The following is an 18,760-nucleotide window of genomic DNA, read 5'->3' on the forward strand; positions in this document are numbered from 1 at the left end:
ATTAAAATACTGTCCCAAAGAATCCTGCATGTTAGAAGTTTATCAACAAGTTGCAGCTCAAAAGTTATCTTCTCCTCTGTAAAATAGTTTCAGCGATTTCAGTCATATTTGAACTCAGTTTTCTGTGTTATCAGTACAATTATAGTGTATGCTGTAGACTAGCATCATACTCAACATAAATATATTTTATTCCGTGTGCTGTGTTTCCATATCTATTTTTGCTACTGTGGAAGCTCCTTGAGCACATGTCTAATTTGGTTGGAGATTCCCTCTCTCTCATACAGCTTCTCATACAGGTAAATTTATATAGAAGTAAAATAATTACATAACTTATACAGTATAGAATAATATCGTGTTTCCCCGAAAATAAGACCTAACCGGAAAATAAGCCCTAGCATGATTTTTCAGGATGACATCCCTGAACATAAGAACTAATGCGTCTTTTGGAGCAAAAATTAATATAAGACTTGGTCTTATTTTCGGGGAAACATGGTATGTATTCTCATCTAAAATAATATTGATATGCATCATCTCATGAAAGATAAAACTGAGAAAATAAAGAATAACAATCATAATTATAAAAATAATGAATGTGTCCATAAATTAACAGATTAAAAACAAATGTATGGAGAGTTCCAGCTGAAAAAAATAGAGACTTTAGAATTGGAAGAAATCTTCATGCTGATATTCTATTTCACTAAGTCCAGTAATTGTCACTGTTACTGACAAATGAGGCTCAGCAAATAAGAACGTTCACAACCAAATCAGCCAACATGGCGAGCACTTGGCCCTGTCTTTTGATTCTGTATTGATTTCTTAAATTTTTATTATACAGATTCAAGTTTGAGAGAAGACCTGTAGAAACTATCAGTTTATAGCTTAAATAGCAAATAATGATGGATACACCAAAGAATATGCATGTTTGTAACATTGGTAAGAGAAACATTATTAGGAAAATGTCCAATAGTAATTTATGAATTTATTATAGGGCTATTTGAACATTATTCTAACTTCTGAGTTTAGCATCATCACAGGATATCAAGCTATCTCAAAAATGCAAAATGTATAGTTACGACACAAAAACTGATGCACTATTGTTCTACATTTAATATGGTCATTTAAAAATTTTATGGTATAGTTCAGGTTGGATCACACAAAGATGGAAAAAACTGGAAACAAATTGAGTAGTTTAAAACAATAATGAAACAATATTGATGATTGTAGCTTTGAAAAATAATACACTTCAGTTAATGTACCTAAAAGTGAAATCAGATATAAACAAATACAGAGTCTGACATACAGCTTTCTAACTTTTATTTTTAATTTAAAACTCTTTAAATATTTATAATTTTCATATTTCATACTTGTTTCTAAAAGTATACATTATTTCAGGAATTTTCTAGAATCCTGCAATTGCACAAATACAGTGTGAGCTTACATTCTATTATTTTGAAAAATTGGACTTAGTAAAAATCGCAACTTCTCAGCAACTGCGTGTGTGTTAAATGCCATTGAGTCAGCTCTGACTGCTGGCATCCCTGTGAATGCGTGTTCTCTCCTCAACAGCCCTGTTGGGCTCCTGGAGACGCACTCCTATGGCTTTTTTCATGGAGTCAATCCATCTCATATTTGGCCCTCCTCTTTTCCTGCTGCCTTCTATTTTTCCCAGCATGGCTGTCTTTTCCAAAGAACCCTGCCTTCTCATGATGTGCTCCATGTAGGATGCCTGCAGTTTAGTCATTTTTGCCTCAGTGATGTTTCAGGCCTAGTTTTCTGTAGGACCCACTTGTTCATCTTCCTGGTGCTTCAGGATATCCACCCAGCTCTTCTCCTACACCATATTTCAAGTGAATTATTTATTTTCCTGTCTTCACAGTCCAGCTTTTGCGTCCATACATACTAGTTGGGAATACAAGGGTGTGGATGATCTTAGCTTTGGTTTCTAATGGCACCTCCTTGCTCTTGGTGGTCTCGCTCAATTCTTCCATTGCTCTCCTCTAAGCCTCAGACTTCTCTTGATTTCTTAGCTGCTGTCTCCATTTGAATTGATAAATGAAACCAGGCAAGCAAAACCTTTAATAATTTCAATGTCTTCATGTCTATGTTAAACTTGTGTATTTCTTCTGTAATCATGATGTGTTTTTGTCTTCATGTTTAAATGCAGTCCTGCTTTGGCATCTTTTTATTTCCTTTTTTTTTTCACTTTCATCAGAAGTTGTTTCAAATCATTGCTACTTTCTGCCAGCAAGATGATATCACCTGCATATCTTAAGTTATTGATATTTCTTCTATCAATTTGCCCTTCTCCTTCCTCTGAGTCTAGCCTGCTTTTTCTTACAATATGTTCTGTGTACAGATTAAACAAACAGGGAGATAAGATGCACCCTTGTCTGACACCTTTACCTGTCGGAAACCATTCTGTTTCCATATTCTGTCCTGACAGTGGCTTCCCGCCCACAGTATAGGTTATGCGTCAGGACAATGAAATGCTGAGGGACATCCATTTCTTTCAGAGCAACTGATAGTTTTCCATGATCTATGCAGTCAAAGGCTTTCCTGTAGTCTATACAACATGGACTAACTTATTCTGACATTCCTTGGAGGCAACTCTAAGAATGATACCAATAAACATGTCTCTGTCTTTCCTATAGACATCTCTTGTCATTCAGTAAGGATAGAAATTCCTATGAATAATATACCTGAGAAATGTCATTAGCTAAGTACATAGAGAATTCCCAAACATAAAAATGCAGTGCTCGCAAAAGCATATGTTGATAATAATAAATGTATAATAATGGGAACCACAGCAGTAAATATGTAGTGAAATACTTTAGAGCCACATAAAATAAATCTTAATGGTGAAATCTTTCCCCTGGTTTGGGAAGAGAAACCAGACAATGGGGGAGTCAGCATAGATCTATCTGAACTCTCTGACGGTTTGAACGCAGTCACACATGTTATATTAGCTAGGATTTGTCTTTAGACTATTACATGGCTTCAAAATTACATTCAATAGATTTGTGTGTTATATCTGAAATTGATTAATGCATTAGGCTTTTTAAATAAGTAATACCTGCGCTGGGCATGGACAGTTACTTTAATGATATCTAATTTAAAATATGTTGAACTATATCTACATATTTTTATTACTGGATTTCAGATCAAAGTAGACTTGTTAGCATTTGTGCAATGAAAACTTCACAATTTTCTCCTTTGCCTTATTGTTATTTAATATGAACCTTTCGTAAACAGACATACTGTGCCACGACCACAGTTACTACATGTAATCAGTGACTTTGTTAATTTTAGTAATTCTTTCACAAGATAGAAACACTGCACTTCCATGGGTTTTCCTTTGAGGTTATTATACATAAAAATAAACAACTCTGCATCACAGTTTTAACAGATCATCTAGAACTTGACTTCAAGAGAACACGAAGTACCCAGTTGAGAGAAAACAGTGTGGACTTGAAACACAGAAATTTCAGGAGAGAGCAGTAAATTTGCTTACTGAGAATATTTAATGCCTCAAGTGGTCCACAGCTGTAAACCGTTAGAAATGCATATTGTTCCTTTATTTAAAAATGTATTTTTTCAACTTTGACACTTTCAAGGAATTAAGCTCAGAACAATGAGAATTAAAGTATTAAATTTAACAGCAAATCATCTCAGTTGCACCGTTTGTAACATTGATTTTGAGGATGTCACAGATATTACATTACAGGATAATATACTGTGAAAGTTTTTGTTGTTTTCTATACCCTTGGTGTACTCAATTCTGGTTCATAGTTATTTTCAATCAAGATCAATTTCTAAGTTTCAGAGTGTCATGCAGGGAGGCCTGCGGGGTCCCTGCTCCCGCTCCCTACACAAGAACGCGGGATATGGTGAGGCCAAAAAGGAACACCCACGGAGCCATAGGTAGGGGTGTCATACCACTATGGTCTCACTGGAGGCTGGGTTCACCGGACGTGCGACCTGCTGTCCGTTTTTCTGCCAACTGACCGACGACTCTCCTCCACTCTCCTCGGCTCTCCTCAGCTCTCCTCCTCTGTAGCCGCAGCAGTTATATTAGTGGCCAATGGCTCAATGGCTACAGCTGACGGCCAACCAGCCACAGCTGACGGCCATCTACCAGCCGAGCCAGCACCCCTCCATATGAGGCCGAGAGCCTGGAAATTGCTCTTTGGGGCTCTGTCCCCACACAGAGCAACTGTGAAATAATTCCAGAAGCTCTTCCAGAGTGCTAATACATACTTCCATAGTATACCTCAAACTTAACTTGTCTTTATCCCAAAACCATTTCCACTTCTTGTTTTCTCTAACTCAATGAGTAACATCATGCCAGAAAGAATAGCTTATTTACTTTCCACCCTGAGCATACCCATCAGTTATACACACAACAGCCTTGTCCCATTGATATTTCTTCCTTACAACTCTTGAATATTGCTGCTTTCCTTTTTACCCTCTACTCTTATGTTAGTTTAGATGCATATTCTCCCACATGGAATTTTTAACATTCTCTTGTATCCAGAATTCAGACTTAACATTTTAATCCAAAAAGTTTAAGTGATTTTTTCCCCTAAAGTACTAATTCAATATTGTTACTTTTCTGATTTTAACCTATAAATGGTGTCTTTCTGTCTTTAGAAATTATCACAACTCTTTAATAAGGCATAAAATATGTCATGATCTAATTTTCTGTTATATTTACAGGTGTTTACATCTACTGTCTCCCTCCTACTCCCATTAATCTTGCTTGGGTAACTCCTACTCATTTTTTTCTTCTAAACTCTTTTTTTGCTTGTTGTTTTTAAGTGGGGAATATTGGAGGGTGCAGCTCAGCTCCAAGTCCAGTCACTGTTTTCAATCTTTAGTTGCAGGGGGCGCAGCCCACCACCCCATGCGGGGATTGAACTGGCAACCTTGTCGTTAAGAGCTCCCGCTCTAACCAACGAGCCATCTGGCCCCCCCATTCTACTCATTCTTGATGCTCAGGTTTAGTCATTTCCCTCTGAAGCTCTTCTACCGTCTCGCACTTATTCTGATGCTGTTCCTACTCACTTCACAGTAGCATTTTTCAGATTTTATTATTATTTTTTATTTTTCTGAATTCCATTGGTCTCTAAGCTTCTTCAAGACAAGATTTCTGTCTTATTCAGTGCTTTATCTCCAGTACTATCCTGGCATCAGACATAAATAGCAACTCAGAGTTGTTTGTTTAATTGCATGGGTTAATGTAAGATAATCTATGGAACAACAAACGAGATTAAATCTATACATTTATCAGGAGGCGATTTTGACATAACTACACATCATGTATTACATTTTTATGTTTCATATGTCTGGCAGTTACGTATGTAAGCTAGCTAAGTAAAGCAAGAAAATTGTAAGTGCACTTAAACATGTGTAAGAACCTAGAATCACAGGTAAGAACACAGAACTATAGTTTTTTTTAAAAATTATAATTTGTTTAATTATGCATTTATATTTTATTTTTATTATTTATCTTTATGTGTATAAAGACTACAATGGGTATTTCTTAAAGTAATAATTCAAGGAGCAAGGTGTTTCTATTTTTCAGGCCCACCATTTTCCACCTGTGGTTTTCAAGGTTGTCATGCTTTTCTTATTTAACCTGACAGAAGAAGAGAAAAATTACAGAGAATGCACACAGGAGGTTTCTATAGTCCAGTCCTAAAGTTGATTCACATTAGTGCTGTGTATAGTACATTGGCTATACTCTAATTACATCCAAATGCAAAGGAGTCCAGCAGATATTCTGTAATGGGTTCTCCAAGAGGAGGAAATGGGTTTAGTAAACACATATCTTGTCTCTGCCACCAGACAACCGAACTGGTCACAAAACAGATTCACCCTTGTTCCCAAATAGAGAACAAAATCAGTCCCTTTTCAAAGAAGATAATTAAAAACATCCAATTATTGCACCTAATTCAAAGTTCACGATATCTAGGCTATCTATTTGGCCTTGGTGAGTTCCTAATTATCTGACAACCTGTAAACCAAAAGATATCTGATTTTTACATGTCTCAGTTTATATAACTAAGGAGCAGGGGTTGGATAACCATAATAGAAATTCTCATCTGGATAAGTAGAGAATGAGAGACACATTGAAATCACTTTTCTGGAGCAATAAAATAATAAAATCCTACAGACCAGGCATTGTAAGAATTTCTGCTTTTACTATTAGAGAATTACCTTAATCAGACCCTAATTTTCCTCTTTGTATATTGTTTTTCATGATTATTGATCTCTCTCTCTCTCTCTCTCTCTCTCTCTCTCTCTCAACCTTCTTTCTTTCTGGCAAATTCTTCCTTGTTTGTTCCTCTCCAAAGCTACATCTGAAGTGAGTGTAATTTGGAGAAAATGACCTATTTGATAGTGTCCAGTTTTTACAGTGTTCTTCTTACTTGTGCAACACTGAACATCAAGAATCAATTTGAAGTGAAAAAGTCAAAGGGTTTGTTTTATTCTGGATTTATTGTTTCATTGACAATTCCCTCAAAATATGGTATGTTTCTGATCTGTATACTTGCAGGCATTTCAAATGTGCCAGGAAATTCATAAAAAAGTTGTCTCAGTGTATAATTCCCAGGTCTGCTTTATTTATTTCATTAATGTTATGTTTCTTTTCCCACTTAATTGCTAATTTGAGGTAAACTGAAGGAAAATATTCAGCTGGGGCAGTGTTATCTTGAGTTATCTTTATCTCAGGACTGAGACACTTGTCCAACGAAGGAATCTTATTGCACCTTGATTGCTAAGCCTTTTTAAAACCCAGATAGATAGATAGATAGATAGATAGATAGATAGATAGATAGATAGATAGATAGATAGATAGATAGATAGATAGATAGATAGAAAGAAAGATAGATAGATAGATAGATAGATAGATAGATAGATAGATAGATAGATAGATATAGATAGATAGACAGATACTGTAATAAAAGAAGAAATGGGGGAAACATCATAGAATACCACCACACAGAAATAATAGACAACAACAAAAAGGCAAAGAAACAATGGAGACACAGCCTTACCAGAAAACTAAAGATATAATGAAAGGAAATCCTCACATATCAATAATCACGCTAAATGTAAATGGACTGAACTCACCAAGAAAAAGGCACAGAGTAGCAGATTGGATCAAAAAACTAAACCCAACCATATGCTGCCTCCAAGAGACACATCTCTGCTACAAGGACAAGCATAGACTCAAAGTGAAAGGGTGGAAATTGACACTCCAAGCAAATGGTACCCAGGGAAAATCAGGTGTAGCCATAATGATATCAGATGAAACAGACTTCAGGGTGAAAAAGATAACAAGAGACAAAGATGGACATTTCATAATGGTAAAGAGGACTATACAACAAGAAGACATTACATGCCAGAGGGTAAGGGGGTGGGGGTGGAGGTGAGGGTAAGGGGGATCGAATATATGGTGATGGAAGAAGTGACTCTGGGTGATGAACACACAATGGGATTTATAGATGATGTAATACAGAATTGTACACCTGAAATCTATGTAATTTTACTAACAATTGTCACCCCAATAAATTTAATTTAAAAAAAAAAAAAAAAAAGAAAAAAAAAGAAGACATTACAGTCATCAATATTTATGCCCCCAATCAGGGAGCACCGAAATATACCAAGCAACTACTAACAGAACTAAAGGATCAGACTATACATTCTTTTCTAGTGTACATGGAACATTCTCAAGGATAGACCATATATTGGGACATAAAATCAGCCTCAGCAAATTTAAGAAGATTGAAATCATACCAAGCATATTCTCTGATCACATGGCTTTGAAATTGGATATCAACTGCAAAAAGAAAGCAGGAGAAACCACAAATACATGGAGATTAAACAACATACTTTTAAAGAACGACTGGGTCAAAGAAGAAATTAGAGGGGAGACAAAGGATACATAGAAACAAATGACAATGAAAATACATCCTACCAAAATTTTTGGGATGCAGTGAAAGCAGTTTTAAGAGGGAAATTTATATCATTACAGGCCTATCTCAAGAAACAAGAAAAATCCAAAATAAATAACCTCATGTTATACCTTAAAGAACTGGAAAAAGAAGAACAAATGAAACCCAAGGTCAGCAGAAGAAAGGAAATAACAAAACTCAGACCAGAACTAAATGAAATAGGGAACAAAAAGACATTGGAAAAAAATAATGTGACAAAGAGCTGGTTCTTTGAAAAGATTAACAAAATTGACAAACCCTTGGCTAGACTTACTAAGATAAAAAGAGAGAAGACACTGATTAATAAAATCAGAAACATAAAAGGGGAAGTTATCACGGACACCACAGAAATACAAAGGATCATCCAAGAATACTATGAAGGACTATATGCCACCAAATTCAATAACCTAGAAGAAATGGATAAGTTCTTAGAAACATATAGCCTTCCAAGGCTGAACCATGAAGAACTGGAAAATCTAAACAAACCATTCACCAGTGACGAAATTGAATCAGTCATCCAAAACCTTCCCAAAAGCAAAAGTCCCGGACCAGATGGCTTCACTAGTGAATTCTACCAAACCTTCAAAGAGGATCTAATACCAATCGTGCTCAAACTCTTCCAAAAAATAGAAGAGACAGTCCTCCCTAACTCATTTTATGAGGCCAACATTACCCTTATACTAAAACCTGGTAAGGACAACACAAAAAAAGAAAACTACAGACCAATATCTCTGACGAATACAGATGCAAAAATCCTAAACAAAATTCTAGCAAATCGAATACAACAATGCATTAAAAAGATTATTCATCACGACCAAGTGGGGTTCATCCCCAGCGCACAAGGATGGTTCAACATCCGCAAATCCATCAATGTGATACATCACATAAACAAAATAAAGGACAAAAATCATATGATTATATCAATTGATGCAGAAAAAGCATTTGACAAGATACAACATCCATTTATGATTAAAACACTTAATAAAATGGGTATAGAAGGAAAATACCTTAACATAATAAAGGCCATATATGACAAGCCCTCAGCTAATCTCATAATTAATGGTGAAAAACTGAAGCCCTTTTCTCTACGTTCAGGAACACGACAGGGCTGTCCCCTATCACCTCTGCTTTTCAACATAGTGTTGGAAGTCCTTGCCAGAACAATCAGGCAAGAAAAAGAAATAAAAGGCATCCAAATTGGGAATGAAGAAGTTAAATTGTCACTCTTTACAGATGACATGATGCTATATATAGAAAACCCTAAAGACTCCACCAAAAAGCTCTTAGAAACAATCAATGAATACAGTAAAGTTGCTGGCTACAAAATCAACATACAAAAGTCCATTGCATTCCTATATACTAACAATGAAATCTCAGAAAAAGAAATACAAAAACCAATTCCTTTTGCAATTGCAGTAATAAATAAATAAATAAATAAATAAATAAATAAATAAATAAATAAAATACCTAGGAATAAACTTAACCAAGAATGTGAAAGACCTATATGCTGAAAACTATAAGACGTTGTTAAAGAAATTGAAGAAGACACAAAGAAATGGAAAGATACTTCTATTAACCTAGTTAAAATGGCCACATTACCCAAAGCAATATACAGATTCAATGCAATCTCCATCAAAATCCCAATGGCATTTTTTTAAAGAAATAGAACAAAAACTGATCAGATTTGTTTGGAACCACAAAAGACCCCGAACAGCCAAAGCCATCTCTTTTTTAAATTTTTTTTTAAATTTTATTTTATTAAATTTTTGGGGGTGACAATTGTTAGTAAAATTACATAGATTTCAGGTGTACAATTCTGTATTACAGATGAATGGATAAAGAAGTTGTGGTATATATACACAATGGAATACTATTCGGCAGTAAGAAAAGATGATATAGGAACATTTGTGACAACATGGATGGATCTTGAGAGAGTAATGCTGAGCGAAACAAGTCAGACAGAAAAAGCAGAGAACCATGTGATTTCACTGATATGTGGTATATAAACCAAAAACAACAAAAGAACAAGACAAACAAATGAGAAACAGAAACTCATAGACACAGACAATAGTTTAGTGGTTGCCTGAGGGTAAGGGGGGTGGGGGGTGGGGGGTGGGAGATGAGGGTAAGGGGGATCGAATATATGGTGATGGAAGGAGAACTGACTCTGGGTGATGAACACAAATTGGGATTTATAGATGATGTGCCAAAGCCATCTTAAGAAAAAAGAACAATACTGGGGTTATCACACTCCCTGACTATAGCTTGTATTACAGGGCTACAATAATCAAAACAGCATGGTATTGGCTGAAAAACAGACACATAGACCAATGGAGTAGAATTGAGAAACCAGAAATAAAACCACATAAATATGGAGAGATAGTTTTTGACAAAGAAGCAAAAAACATACAATGGAGAAAAGACAGCCTCTTTAATAAATAGTGCTGGGAGAATTGGATAGCCACATGCAAAAGAATGAAACTGGACTGATATCTGTCACCATGTACCAAAATTAATTCAAAATGGATCAAAGACCTGAGCATAAGACCTGACACAATAAACTGCATAGAAGAAAACATAGGTACTAAACTTATGGATCTTGGGTTCAAAGAGCATTTTATGAATTTGACTCCAAAGGCAATGGAAGTAAAAGCTAAAATAAACAAATGGGACTATATTAAACTTAAAAGCTTCTGCACAGCAAAAGAAAACATCAACAAAATAAAGAGGCAACCAACTGGATGGGAGAAGATTTTTGCAAACAGTGCCTCCGATAAGGGGCTAATATCCAAAATATACAAGGAACTCATGCAACTCAACAACAAAAAACAAACAACCCAATTGAAAAACGGGCAGAGGACCTGAAGAGACATTTCTCCAAAGAGGACCATACAAATGACTGATAGACATGAAAAAACGCTCAACATGACTAATTATCAGAGAAATGCAAATAAAAACCACAATGAGATATCACCTCACCCCAGTCAGAATGGCTATCATCAACAAGACAAATAGTAGCAACTGTTGAAGAGGCTGTGGAGAAAAAGGAACCCTCATACACTGTTGGCGGGAATGCAGACTGGTGCAGCCATTATGGAAGGCAGTGTGGGGTTTCCTCAAAAAATTACGACTAGAATTACCATATGACCTAGCAATCCCTCTCCTGGGTATCTACCCAAAAAATCTGAAAACGTTTATAGAGAAAGACGCGTGTGCTCCAATGTTCATTGCAGCTTTGTTTACGGTGGCCAAGACATGGAAACAACCAAAATGTCCATCGCTAGATGAATGGATAAAGAAGTTGTGGTATATATATATACAAAATGGAATGCTATTCAGCGGTAAGAAAAGATGATATAGGAAGATTTGTGACAACATGGATGGATCTTGAGAGTATAATGCTGAGCGAAATAAGTCAGACAGAAAAAGCAGAGAACCATATGATTTCACTGATATGTGGTATATAAACCAAAAACAACAAAGGAACAAGACAAAAAAACGAGAAACAGAAACTCATAGACACAGAGAATAGTTTAGTGGTTACCAGAGGGTAAGGGGGGTGGGAGGTGGGAGATGAGGGTAAACGGGATCAAATATATGGTGATGGAAGGAGAACTGACTCTGGGTGGTGAACACACAATGGGATTTATAGAAGATGTAATACAGAATCGTACACCTGAAATCTATGTAATTTTACTAACAATTGTCACCCCAATAAGTTAATATATATATATATATACACACACACACACACACACATATATTAGGAATAGATTTAACCACGGAAGTGAAAGCTCTCTACACTGAAAGCCATAAGACATTTATGAAATAAATTGAAGAAGATACAAACAAATAGAAAAATGTCCTCTGTTTAAGGATTGGAAAAATAATAGTTAAAATGCCCATATTATCCAAAGCCATCTATAAATTCACTGTAACCCCTATCATAATTGCAATGACATTATGTACAGATTAGTCATGAAAGAGATGGACTGACACATGCTGGAAAACTGGATAGTGACTCTGGGAGTGACAAGAAAAATGGCCCTGCCGGAGTTATTTCTTTCACCTCTTCTTGTTTGCCTAGTCCCAGGAATCCAATTCAGTCTCTTCATCCTGTTTTCTCACCCTTCCAGGACTGTGAATGGAACCAACAACAGCCCTAGTAGTAATTACCAACCATTGTTTGTCAACATACCTCAAAAATTATCATTGAATGGGTTATCAGCAACTTCATCTGGTTGATACCTAAAACTGATAAGGGCAAAAAAATTAAACCTTTGATTTATATAGATATGTTTATAGCATTCGGCTTTATAAATGCTAATACATGTGACTAATGGTCCAATTTGCCTTATTTTGTAGTGACATTAAATTTGACTATGAAAAATTGACTAGGTGTGACATTCATATGTATGTTAATTGAAAAGATTTTTCCTGAAAAGAATTGGTTTCTGTGGAGGGAAGCAATATTTTCTCTGTGGGAAATGGATTCTGTAAGTGTTGATCAGATTTGGAAATATTTTACAGTGGATATAAGCACTGGCCCATAGTTTGTTAACCTCAACTAACAAGTATATTATGTTCTCTTGGGTTGTGCTTGTTGTTATGCTGTTTTATGAACCTGTAGAAAATAAGTGCTTTTCATTATGAAATTCAAGAATAGAAAAAATATGCATAGAATGTCTCCATTTAACTGTGAATGGCCATTTATTGCACATCTAATCATTTTGATTTCTTTGTTTCATTTTCACTGGCATTGAACAAAATCATAAGAAAGTAAACTGCAGTTCTACAATTTGTGTGCCTAAAAATGTTTACTGCTCTTTATTTTACTGACTTAAGTGAGTATTCTTTGTAAAATTTAGATGGCATTATGCTAGTTGTACAATGTTGTACTGATACAGGAAACAGTATTGTGTGATATATTTACAAATATTCTGTGAAAATATTGTGTTTCACATAGTTAGAAATGGTTGTTAAAGTTCTCTACACTAGTTTGATCTTTGCAGATAGCTTGTGTTTGAGCCTTGCTTTTCATTATATAACATTTCTAAAGTGCATATATAATTCTAAATTCCATTCCTTTGGGGAAAATGGCAAATAACTATAATTTTGATGTTTTTTCAGTAAATCAATTTCACATTTTAATTTAATTTCTGCAGGGGGGTGGGGTGTGGGAGATGAGGGTAAGGGGGATCGAATATATGGTGATGGAAGGAGAACTGACTCTGGGTGATGAACACACAATGGGATTTATAGATGATGTAATACAGAATTGTACACCTGAAATCTATGTAATTTTACTAACAATTGTCACCCCAATAAATTTAATTAAAAAAAAATAAATAAATTTTGTCTACTTTTTATGGTGGAATTTATGTGCTTTTAAAATGCACATGAATAATTAGTGTTCTAAAATAATTTTTAAAGTAAAATGTTTAAAGTTTTAAATAAATCATCAAATTTTTGGTTTTTTTATTTTAATATGTGGCATAGCAGTATTTTCTGATTTAAGAGTTATTTTAACAGTTATAAACAATAGGATATACCGTCTCTGTAAGGTCTGAAAATATAAACAATTTATGATCTCCTACAGGTATTAATTTTTTATTTTTACTTAAATGGAGGAAATATGTTAAATTTAAAACATGAACAATTTCAACAATTTTTAAAATTTTTTTATTAGTTTCATGTGTACAAAACACTGTAATAGTTAAACATTTATCATTTATACCCCTCACAAAGTGATAACCCCCCGCCCCCATCTACTACCTCTTTGACATCACATACAGCCATTACATTTCCACTGTCTTTATTCCTTATGCTGTATTCCACTTCTTGTGAATATATATATATATATATATATAGTTATAGTTATAGTTATAGTTGACATTATTATTCAGATTCAGCTTCAGGTGTACAGTGCAGTGATCAGGCATCTACACCATCCATGAAGTGGCCTCCCTAATAAGACAAATGTCCATCAGATACCCCAGAAAATCTTTACAACATTATTGATCACATTCCCCAAATTGACTTTCGTACCCCCGTTGCAAGCTTGTGGTTACCGATTGTGTTTCCTAATCCCCTCACCTTCCCCCTTATCCCCACCCCCCCTTCCATCTAGCAACCTTCAGTTTTTCCTCTATGTCTCTGAGACTGTTTCTGATTAGTTCGTTCATTTTTTCTATTCTTTAGATTCCACATATAAGTGAGATCACATGGTATTTGTCTTTCTCTGATTTATTTCACCTGGCATAATGTTCTCTAGGTCCATCCGTATGGTTGCAAATGGTAAGATTTCATTCTTCTTTATGGCTGCGTAATACTCCATGGTATAAATGTACCACAGTTTCTTAATCCAGTCATCTACTGATGGGCATTTCGGTTGTTTCCATGTCTTGGCTATTGTGAATAGTGCTGCAACCAAGGTAGGGTTGCATAGATTTTTTTTTGAATTAGCATTTTGGAATTCTCTGGATAGATACCCAAGAGCGGAATTGCTGGGTCATAAGGTAGTTCCCCATTTTCAATTTTTTGAGATATGTCCATACTGTTTTCCATAGTGGCTGCACCAATCTGCAATCCCACCAACAGTGCACGGGAGTACCCTTTTTTCCACATGCTCGCCAGAACTTGTTGTTTGTTGATTTATTGATGATAGCCATTCTGACCGGAGTGAGGTGGTATCTCATTGTGGTTTTTATTTGCATTTCTCTAATGATTAGTGAGGTTGAGCATTTTTTCATATGTCTGTTTGCCATCTGTATGTCATCTTTAGAAAAATGTCTCTTCATGTCCTCCGCCCATGTTTTAATTGGATTGTTTGGGGTTTTTTGGTGTTGAGTTGACTGAGTTTTTTATAAATTTGGGATATTAACCGCTTATCAGATATATCATTGACAAATGTCTTCTCCCATTCAGTGAGCTCCGTTTTTGTTTTATTGATGGTTTCCTTAGCTGTGAAAAAAATTTTTTAGTTTGATGTAATCCCATGTGTTTATTTTTTTCTCTTACTTCCCTTGCGTGAGGGGCTATATCAGTAAAAATACTACTCCAGGTAATGTCTGTAAACTTTCTTCCTATATTTTCTTCTACGAGTTTTCTGGTTTTAGATCTTACACTTAAGTCTTTAATCCATTTTGAATTTATTCTTGTATATGGTGTAAGGAGGTGGTCCAGCTTCATATTTTTGCATGTTTCTGTCCAGGTTTCCCAGCACCATTTATTGAATAGACAGTCTTTACCTCAACATAAATTCTTGCTTCCATTGTAGATTAAATGACCATATAGGCATGGATTTATTTATGGGCTCTCCATTCTTTGCTCTGGTCAAACTGCCTGTGTTCATCACCCATGAGTTTATTTTTCAGGGTGTTTATTTAATGTGAATATGGTTTCAATTTTGTATGGGAAAATTGTAGCTAAATATCTCATTGTCACGAGTGTAAAAGAAGCACAATTCTATCACTTCATCTTGCTTATAGTTTTGGGTACTTTTGCTTGTGTTTCATTGGCCACACCTGGATCCCATGGCCATTATTAGCTGCAGGGAGTCTGGTAGGAGAGCATTTTAAATGGGTACATTGTTGATTCAAGTTAAATGAGGAGTCTTTAAGAAAGGAGAATGGACAGAGGCTAGGCAACTTGCAGAGTCTGTCACAATGGTGTATGTGAAAGTTTTTACACATAGGGACAGTCTGGCACATAAAAGATGTTCAATAAATATGAGTCATTGATCTCTGAATATGAGAAAAATTCAGGTGGTAAATGAAGACAAATTCCTTCTGGCCCATCGGGAAGGGCTATTCAGAGCCAGATTCCAAAATTGGAGCTCCCCACCCAGGTGTCTGCCTATATCTCATTTTTAAAGGAATTTTCAAGATGCTGGAAAATCATTAAACACAAACACCAAAATATAACAAAACCATACACATGAAGATCTTGCCCACTGGCCTCAAACAGTTCTTGAAATTTTACCATCAGCTTACTCTTTTGAGCTAAGGCATTGTCTCTAGTTTAAAATACCACGCTACCTTGGAGTAGGGACTATGTTGGTCTCTTATACCCTTTGTGTATCAGTGCGACTAAAACTGTGAGCCTTCAGGTGTTCCCTGAAAGAATGGTGGGGTGAGCACTTACAGAATGGTGGAGGCAGGTTGTAAGAAAGTCCAAACCATGGGAGAAGCCCAAGGTAGCTCTGTGGAGACACAGAGTTTGATCTAGGTGGTGGGCACAAGAAAGCCCTGACAGGGAAGACATAAACTCCCATCCCAATTTACTATTATTTTTTCCGGATGGACCTGCTCAGTACTCGTGATCTTGTTTATAAGCCAATTGTGGAGCACAGAAGCCCCCAATAAGTTTGTCAGACTCTGGTTTCTTACCCTGTTCTCCAATTCACTGACGAAGCTTAGCTTCACTCTTCTTATTATTACAATGGTTATAATTTCTTTATGGATGGAGAAAGATGGCTATCATATACATCAGGAAGTCTGTGTTCAATTTCCAACAGTTGTTGGTAACATGGAGAAATTGTTTAGAGTACACATTATGAAGATTTACTTTTCCCACCTATCAAATGAAGATAAGAATCCCCACCTAGCTCACACAATGGTTGTGTCCATGAAATCAGATAATTGAAGGAGTGTATTTTGAAAATGATAAAGCCTGATGTGTTTTAAAAGTATAAGAAATTATTTTCAGGGTTTATCTATGACTTAGTCATTTAATAACATATATTGAGAGCTTACTATACTGTGGGCTCTGTTCCAGCATTAGAGATACTGCACTGAACAAAAAAAAACATAAAAGGTCCATAGATTCTTAAAGTGTCAATTCTGGTAAGACAGCTAGACAACAAACAAGAAAATACCAATTTGTAAGAAGTAAGTGCTATTATTGAATTAAACAGGATGAACTCAGTTTGGTCAGGAAAAGACAAACCACTCTATAGATGCCAGGTGTGAAGGGTTTTAATGTTGGAATCAGGGGCTTATACAACCATTATATGAGCTTGGGGAGCAATAATTAGTTTCTTCGCAAGTATCACAGTGAGTAGTTTCCAGGAGCTGATTGAGAAGCGGCTAAAGTTCTCCAGAACCCTGGGGAGGTTCCCATTTACAATCTTAGTCTCAGTGAAGTAAGGAGATCTTAAGAGCTCATGAGGAAGCTGCTGTAAATCTCAGATCTGCCTACATATCTGGCTGCAACTGCCCCCATAGAATGCTTTCTCATCCTTCCAAATCTCATGCAAGTACCCCTTGTTGGAAAACTCTAACCAGAAACCACAGGAGGAAGGGGATTCCGGAAAAGGTAGTTCTGAATTTGTTGATGCTGAGTTGACAGAAACAATCCAGAATACTGGAAGCTACTTCAAGTTGTGTCAGGAAAAGTCTTTCAGACAGAACCTTCACAAACGGTTGTACTTTGTGTTTTGCACAAAGGCATTCAAATGAGAAACAGAGGGGCTAAAATTCAGCCCACACTCTGTAAGCCTGGACTTGGGGCTTGTGTCAGGAAAAGGGAGTGCCTTTTCCTAACCATTCCCTGAAGTTGCTCCTTTTCTGCAGTTCATTTTGGGTGAGGAGTTATCTTTTTTATAATTTACCCAAAGGCACTATACATCCTAGCAATGGCCCTGCTCTCTTAGAAGGTGACAGAGAAGATATGAGATGTGACCTGAGCCATTATGGGATATGTCTGCCTGCAGCAAGCACCTTAAGGTCAAAGAAAGGTCCATATATTAGCTTTCTCCTGTGTTGCATAACTGGCTGGCTGATTAACGTAAGTTTTGGATGTCTGTTTGACTAATGGGCTTACTGACTGGCTGGCCACCTGGCAAACTAACTAAATTTCTGATTGGCTGGTTTTCAAACTGGCAGAATGAGTGGCAAACTGACTTAGTGGATAGGGTAACCTGCTGACATTCTGACTAATTGAACAACTGGTGAATGACTTATTATTTGTCTATTGGACAAGCTTTTTGCCTGTCTGACTGATTAGCTGTCTGGCAATATGATTATTTCGTGACTGTTTTCTATTTTGTATATGATTGATTGGCTAATCTGATGGACTGTTTTCTGACAGACTGATTCATTGATATACAGGCTTGGTGATAATCTGAATCTCTGACTGGCTGATGTACTGGCTGGTTGTCATCCTGGCTGACAGACTGTCTAGCTCTTTTACCAACTGATGAGTTTCCAGGCTAACAGGCTGACTGACAGACAAGTCCACTGGGTGTAGAAATGGATAACTGGCTAGCTATTATTTTGTCTGCAGACTTTTCAAACAGGTGGTCATGTGCAGTGACAAGGATGAAGAAAGAAGAGGGATAAGACATGCGATTCAATATGCTACCACATGCAGATGAAAGAAGAAGGCAAGTTGGTGACAAGCAGGAGAGGGCACTTGAGAAAGGCGTTAACAGCTTTCTCCTAATAGCTCAAGGAGAAAGTGGCTCTAGACAAAGCCAACCCATTGATAATGGGGCATGAAACTAATGTTAGCTCGAAACTGCTTGGGACACAAGGCTTATTACTCAGCTTGATCGTAAACATCAACAACAACAAAACACACAAATGACACTTGGATAATAAAGAAACAGTAAAACATGAAGAATGTCTATAAAGGAGTTACTCACTGAACCAGCTGGATGAGGACTGAGAGGGCATAAATCCCAGAGCCCAGTGATTCAACTCCAAGTACTTAAGCACAAAAAGAAGCCTGGAAAATTTGAGGGGTACACATTTTCC

The sequence above is a fragment of the Rhinolophus sinicus genome, chromosome X (assembly GCF_036562045.2).
Source record: "Rhinolophus sinicus isolate RSC01 chromosome X, ASM3656204v1, whole genome shotgun sequence".
Classification (NCBI taxonomy): domain Eukaryota; kingdom Metazoa; phylum Chordata; class Mammalia; order Chiroptera; family Rhinolophidae; genus Rhinolophus; species Rhinolophus sinicus.